Source organism: Cucumis melo, chromosome 3, assembly GCF_025177605.1.
Source record: "Cucumis melo cultivar AY chromosome 3, USDA_Cmelo_AY_1.0, whole genome shotgun sequence".
In the NCBI taxonomy this organism is placed as follows: Eukaryota; Viridiplantae; Streptophyta; class Magnoliopsida; order Cucurbitales; family Cucurbitaceae; genus Cucumis; species Cucumis melo.
Genome location: NC_066859.1, coordinates 19,160,895 through 19,168,070, shown reverse-complemented (window position 1 = coordinate 19,168,070; position 7,176 = coordinate 19,160,895). Strand labels below are relative to the sequence as shown.

The following is a 7,176-nucleotide window of genomic DNA, read 5'->3' as shown; positions in this document are numbered from 1 at the left end:
TAGAAATTAAACATCAATATTAGCATGACACATGGAACCAAACCTTCTTTTTAACTTCAATGTGTTCATCCTCCTTTGGCATCCTCAACCAATTAGGGGTACCGCCTGTATCAACATCTTCGGTCTTAGCATTATCCACATCTTTACTTTCTAATGTATGATCTACTAAGCCTTCGGACACCTTGTGGTCCCCTTCGTCACCTTATGGAACCTCAAAATGAATTAGCGAGAACATGCAACTTAACGTATGAGTAATTACCAAATATGAAACAACTAACGTCAATACACTTAACAGTTTCATTCCTAACCTTTCTTTGAAGTCCAATGTGCTTCAATATGGTTGACATCATGCCCTTCAATTCGTCAATATCTGATTTTATACTATTAAGTTGCCCTTCAACAACCGCTACTCGATCTTGGAGATTTCGAATAGCCTTTTTCATCTTAATCTTGGACTTCTGTTTCTTACTCTTTTTGAAGTCATCTTCATCATTAACAACTTCTCTTACTCTTTTTGAACCACCATTCTTCGACTGAATAATGGTAGATGAGCGGAAGTTTTCAAAAAGTTCACCTGAAGCAATTTTCAACTGCTCCTCTTCAGGTGTCATCTCAATGACCACCTTAATTATAAACTGCAAATAGAAAAAGGCAAATGTATTTAGGACAAAGAAATAAGCACAAAATCACGCGATCCTTAAGTAAGTTACTATTGCTTGCTACTTACCATTGGCGAGTCAAACACCTGGCTTATAGTTTGGGACTTTGGTGATTGTTGGCACACCCACCTCAGCATTCGTGGTATGGCATGATCGTTTACTTTATCTACACCACATCCAATGATGGTTGGTATAGACTCATATGCCCAAACCTATTCGACATTTGACAAACAAGTTTAGGAAGTGGCACAAGATATATATAGATATATAAACAAGTGGTTATACAATCGTTTGAAAACAACTATACGATCATTTAACATAACTAAACGATCGTTAAAAAACAACTAAACGATCGTTTAAAGCAACTAAACGATCGTTTAAAACAACTAAACGGTCGTTTAAAACAACTAAACAATCGTTTAAATAACTAAACTATCGTTCAAAATAACTAAACGATCGTTTTAAAGTTTTGAAGTAAGAAGTAAGAAGTCGCATACCTGTAATGCATGCGGAAATCCATTGATAGTATATTTTTTTATCTGTGTTGATTTCTTATTTCCCTTGGCATATTGCTTGTCCAAGGCTCTTTTCAAGGCACTTAGCGTGCGTACAAAAACAATCCGACCCCAATCATAATTATTAAATGTATTCCAATCATCAGCAATCTTGAAAAAACCAATGTCCACTTTGGTTCGACTATCTTTTCCCAACAAAGATATCTCTATAAAGTAGACTAAAGCTAATTTCACAATATCATCGTCATCACCCTCGTATTCCAAAAATATATCCTCTAAGTCGCTAACATAAACACACTCCTTGTCTTTGAAAAACTTCTCCAACAGTCGACTATTCCCAACCAACTGAATATAGTCCTCTTTAGGACCCCATAGTCCAGTTATGATGTTAAATTCTCTCCTACCGAAAGTACAAACAACGCCCCCTAGTAAGAAACTTATAGAATCCTTTCCTCATCTTCCACCTCCCTTAACAGTAAGTAGTGGATGAGTGGCCCATTAAAGACAATATTTAGGTCCAAAAAGTGCCCAAACTTTATTTTCCTAAATAAGGCTAATTGATCGGGTTTGAGTTTGGCCTTAATATTATGTGTTGTCTTTTCCAAATGAGACAAACAACTTACTAGGGAATAAAAATGATGGGAAGGATTAATCTTGTACAAGGGTCCGTCGGTCGATGTCGAAGTCGATGTCATGATTGAAGCCTGAAGAAAAAGGAACAAATTCCAGCAAATATATTGAAAATGGGTTACATATAAAACTCACTGAAATAAGAGAACACGCTCAAAGTTGATTCTTAGGTTCGAAAAGGAGAAGCGACGAAATGCACTGGAGGACCGACGACAGACGAACAGTCGGAGTATCTTCGAAGAGCAGAGCGGGAAATTTCAAAAGCCAACGAAAGGAGATGTTTTTTTTTTACTTCAGGTGTTCTATGCGAAAGAGAAGGGAAAGCGAACGTGGGTAGGCGAAAAATCAATAGAGAGCGATAGAAATTTAATGAAGGGCATTTTTGTCCATTCACACCCAAATTGTCCTAAAAGTCTTTCTTTTGAAAACTTGTCCCAAAATTCATTTAAATCTCTTTTTTTAACCTATTTTTGGCAATTTCCCCAAATATTTCCCCCCTTTTTGAAGCCTTTTTCACGATTTCTCGTTCTTTTGCTCCACCAGACTGTGCGCGATACCCACGCCGAAACCCTCAAATGATGACTGTGATTCGCTCCCTCTCTCGATTGTCGTTCAACCGATGACGACGACGACACTTCATGTTGTCTCTCTGTCCGTCGTCTCTGTATTCGTCGTCTCTCTATTCGTCGTCTCTCTGTTCGTTGTCTATGTTCATTGTCGTCTCTACAAGGAAACTCATCGTCGTCCACATGGGTTTCGCTTAGGGTTCTTCGTCTACCAGCTCGCTCTTTACTGCTATTAGATGCTTGAAGCTAATGATTCATGGTTAGTCTAGGTTAGACACTTAGGGTATGTTTGGGGTGGGGTTTTAGGAGGAAAAGGATTAGGAAATTGGGCCAAACCGTGTTTGGCCCAAGGATTATGATAAAGGGGGATTAGGGTTATCCTAATCCCTAAATAACCCTATCATATCCTATTTTTACTTTTTTACAACTCTACATTACCCTACCCAAACAATCCAATCAAAAATTTATTATTGTTTTTTAAATTACTACAATCATAACTCTTCTCCCAAACACATATTACCATAACACTACTATCATAATCCCTCCTCCAAACACATACCATCATAACACTACCTTTCTTATTTTCTCTCCCAAACACATATTACCACAACACTACCATTAATAATATATTCCTCAAACACATATTATCATAACACTAGGATTATCATAATCCTAGGATTATTATAATCCTTTTCCTCCATAACTCTTTCCTTCCCCCAAACACACCCTTAAAGTTACGTGCATCTCTAAGCTTTAGCAAAACTTCTGATGCAGGGGGCTAAGGAATCTCATATTGACCATTTTTTTCATGGGTAAGTAACTTCAAGTCCGGTTCCTCATCCTTAATGACCTTAATGATTTCTGGAGCCATTTGGACTTTTGTAGCTGATAAACAATTTATTTTTTAGAGACAAACAAAAATAAGAAGCTTCCTTTAAATAAGTTTGAATAAGATTTGGTGAGACTTATTTTTGTTTTGTGCTATTTGCTCTAACTCAATCAGTTCGTTTTGTGTTTCTCGTGGTCTTTTACATTAGAAAAAAAAAAAATCAATTTGATCTTAAATTTCTTTTGTTAAGTGGAAAGAAAACTTAATCTATAAGTACTCAAGTACAACAAATTAAAAAGTACACTTTATGGTGACAATGGTGTGGTTGAAGATTTTATACTTATCAATTGTGTGGCTGGGTTAGATTGTCACTCTAGTGAGAATATGTATGTTGTTGCATCTCCTTCTTTCAAACACAAACAATTCTAATGCATTCATCCAATTGTATGTTGTGTTAATATTTTTGTTTCTTTGATCAATTGTTGTGAATGCTTTTTGTGTGATTTTTGTTTTATGCTTAGTTTTAGTTTTTGGATCTCTAGTCTCTTCAATAGAAGAACAACATACTAAATACTAATTCTCTATCTAAGGAGTAAGGATGTTGGTTCACAAGATGGGATTGAGTTTCATAATTTGTAATATAGTGGAAGTATTAAGTAGTTGTCTTCTTGTAGTTTATGTTCATGAATTGTGTTTTTTAGAGTTTACTTTAGTAAGTTGTGATTCTTTGCTTTCTCAAATTAGTTTGATACATTGTGAAATTTGAAGACTTGTCAAGATGGTTAACTCTCCTCTCTTATCAAGATAATTTTTAAAACTTTGTTAAAGGTAAGAATATCTTCCCATAACAGTAATGTTCTTTCATTTTGTCTTTTTTTCTATTTAATTCAATTGCTGATTTTTCATTTTCCTATTGTACTAATTCATGACATTATGGAGTAAGCGTAACGAGCATCTCTTTAGAGTCTGTTTCTCTTCATTTAAATCTTTTTCTTGGTTTGGTTTTGTCGACAACTTTTTATTGGTGCAAAACTGGGCACCCTTTTAAGAATTTTAGTCTTCCTTTTCTAGTATCCAATTAGAAATCTCTTGTGTAATCAACTTTAGGTGCATGGAGTCTCCCCTTATTTTATTTATTTAATGAATAATGTTTCTTATCTAATTTTTTTTTTCTGTCATCTCATCTAAGAAGCAGATTGTTTCAGACATTTATTTGCTTCATCTCATATGCTTTTGTTCTTTTGTTTCTAACTGTTACTTTTGCAATAACCATACAACTGGCGTTCCAAACCTTGTAGTTGTAGAGATTGTGGATGATGAAAAGGTACTCTTTCTATTATTTTTCTTGGTAAAGGTACTCTTCTAGTCTTCTTATTAGTTATTTGAAATTCTTTGATTTGAAACTCATCTTCACATCAAAGTTAAGTTGGAAGTTCTTAAAATCACTTTCCAATATTTTAACTCAATTGTGTGTTGATTATTTCTCTTTTCTTAGGTTTAGAATTTGGTTTTTAGCATGCAGTTGGAGGACTGTCATTGAGTGGTAATTGAACTTGTGATTTTTCTTTATTAACTGAAATAACTAACGTGGGGACCATTATTCTCAAGAAGTCCTGTATCTGTAAAGTCCTGTATCTGTGTTTTTATTGATGATGATTTTCCATCAATTTTGGATTCAAGCCTGCCTTCTCTTGTTTTTTATCATTTTTATCGAAAAAAAATTATTCAAATGATTAACTTTTCTATTTTATGCTGTACACTATAACTTTCTGTTATATTTGGTTTAAATCTTCTCTCAGATTGCTAACCGTTTGGATTAGATCGTTGAAAGTATTGGGAGGAAGCCTCTTAAGGTGTTTATCTAAGTGAATACAATTGGAGAAGAATGTATGTTATTATTGCTTGCAATGACTATAATTCCTGTTTATTAAATTGATGATCACCACTTCAATTGAGTTTAATGATACATTTGAAGAGATCTGATTGATTTGCAAGATTCTGGTGCAAATTGTTATAATTGTTCGCATGAAGCATGCTCTAATTATTCTTTTTAAATACTTAATCCATTGGTAAATAGTTTTTGAACCCCCACCCCACCTATCAGAATACTTTCCCTATTGTACACAATCAAAATTATAAATGAACATACTTTATCAAAATTGTTTCCTTGTTGAGACGAGGAATTGAAGTTAGATGTAGTGTTGCTATCTTTGTATGCATGATTCTTGGCTGCAAACCTGCAATATCTCACTTTAAAGTATACATGCTTCTCTTGTACTTTAATTTTTGAACCTCGATAATGACAATATCTCATTTAACAGGTATCAACTATTCAATCTTGCTCACAGGGTATCAACAAAGTTGTCGAGTCTTTGCAACTTATATTGCCCAATGTACGAAAGTCTCATTTGCGAAATTAAGTTCAGGAAGTATATGGTTTTGTAGAAAATCAATGGTAGGTTGGTGAACTAGCTCTAAATCTATACTTTTGTCGTTTCGCTTTCGAGTAAGACAGTTTTGGAACCAAGTTTTGATAATCCTCTTGTTTTGTTCATTCAAATTCATACATGGGGGGAGCAAATTGTTCTAGAGTAGAAGTTTTTTAGTTGCTTGTTCGTGTCCCTGCCTGATATATAACAAAAATTTTATTCTCACTTTGCTTAGATTTGAGTTTGTTCATTTTTATTTGTGTTCAATCTTACTTACCAGTAAGCACGATGTAATGTATGCAGGTTAAGAAGACTATTTTAGAAAAACATGGTGTTTTGTCGTCTCCATGTTTGCACAAGGATTTTGACTTATGGAGATAAAATGATCATGTGTACTTTACTTGGTATGGATTAACATTTTTCTTTTTTGTTTGGAAGAAAAAGGTACCTGGAGACCAAAAAGTATTGCAGCATCTTTTTCGCAACGTTACTTACCGCCTGCTGGAAAATGTATTAATCCAAATGAAACCTCACCTCAATCATTGAAACCAGGTTTAGCTATCCAAGATCAGAGAACTTGCACAAATCAACAATAGGCTCATCTCATTTTACCAGGTTTTGTCCCAAATTTTGTCTGTTCTTTTTGTAACAGGCCTATATATTTGTGAATTTTATTGTAAACTAAACTCTGATAGAGCATCTTTAAGAGCACTATATTTGTGAATCTTATTGTAAACAAAACTCTGATAGAGCATCTTTAAGAACACCGGTGATGTTATTATTTATTTGTATGACGCTAAGGAACTTTATTATATTAGATTTTAATGTAAGCATAGAATGCCCTAATCCCTTGGATAATGTTTTCCTCTATTGAAGTGCAGCAAAATTAGGCATTGAGTCCTTGGGGTGTGTGGAGCTCGCTAAACATGTTAGTTTGAACTGCCTAAATCTTCGGTTTTTTGGGCTGCTAATGACGATTGGAATGTTAGATTACACGTCCACACCAGAAAACTTCAAGCTGACAAAACACTTCCTTTTAAACCCCAACCTCATCTCGCTCACCATTCCTTTGTTACGAGAAACTTACCGAGTCTTTTTTTGCATCTTATGCTCTTACTGATTGGAATAAATTGGTTGTAATTATTGGTTAACTGTAGAATGGAAGTTTGCGGTAAACCTGCCTAGACCTAGGATTCACTTCCACCAGCGTCTTGCAGTAATTTTGAGATTTCCACTAGCGTCTTGCGATAGGTCATACCATACCATGTCATACAATCATCACGATCAACAAGGAAGTATTAGCTCAGAAGCTTTTCATATAATACAACGTAACACATTAGTAACAATTTTAAGCAATCAACAAGCATAAGAATTATGAGGATTACAATCATTCGTAAAACATTTCTTTCATTGATAAAAGATCATTCATTTGTTTACCAAGACCACTCACAAAATACTTAGTTTCAACTCTTTCCTTTGTTGCTCTTAGCTTTTTCTTCTTGCCTAGTAGTTCTCTCAACCAATCGTTCAACACTTAGAATTTCCTCC

General features: G+C 34.6%; 1 long non-coding RNA gene across 4 annotated transcripts; it reads left to right on the top strand.

The window, feature by feature from the left end:
- Positions 1-3,094: 3,094 nt before the first annotated feature.
- Positions 3,095-6,912, top strand: LOC127148608 (uncharacterized). Of its 4 annotated transcripts, none has more exons than XR_007819696.1 (3): positions 3,095-3,182; positions 4,999-5,086; positions 5,521-6,413. It is a non-coding gene; the product is annotated as an uncharacterized LOC127148608 (long non-coding RNA). The 4 variants fall into 4 exon arrangements; XR_007819698.1 differs by adding an exon at positions 6,510-6,912 and having other exon boundaries at positions 3,101-5,086; positions 5,521-6,243; XR_007819697.1 differs by having other exon boundaries at positions 3,101-4,742.
- The last annotated feature ends 264 nt before the right edge of the window (positions 6,913-7,176 follow it).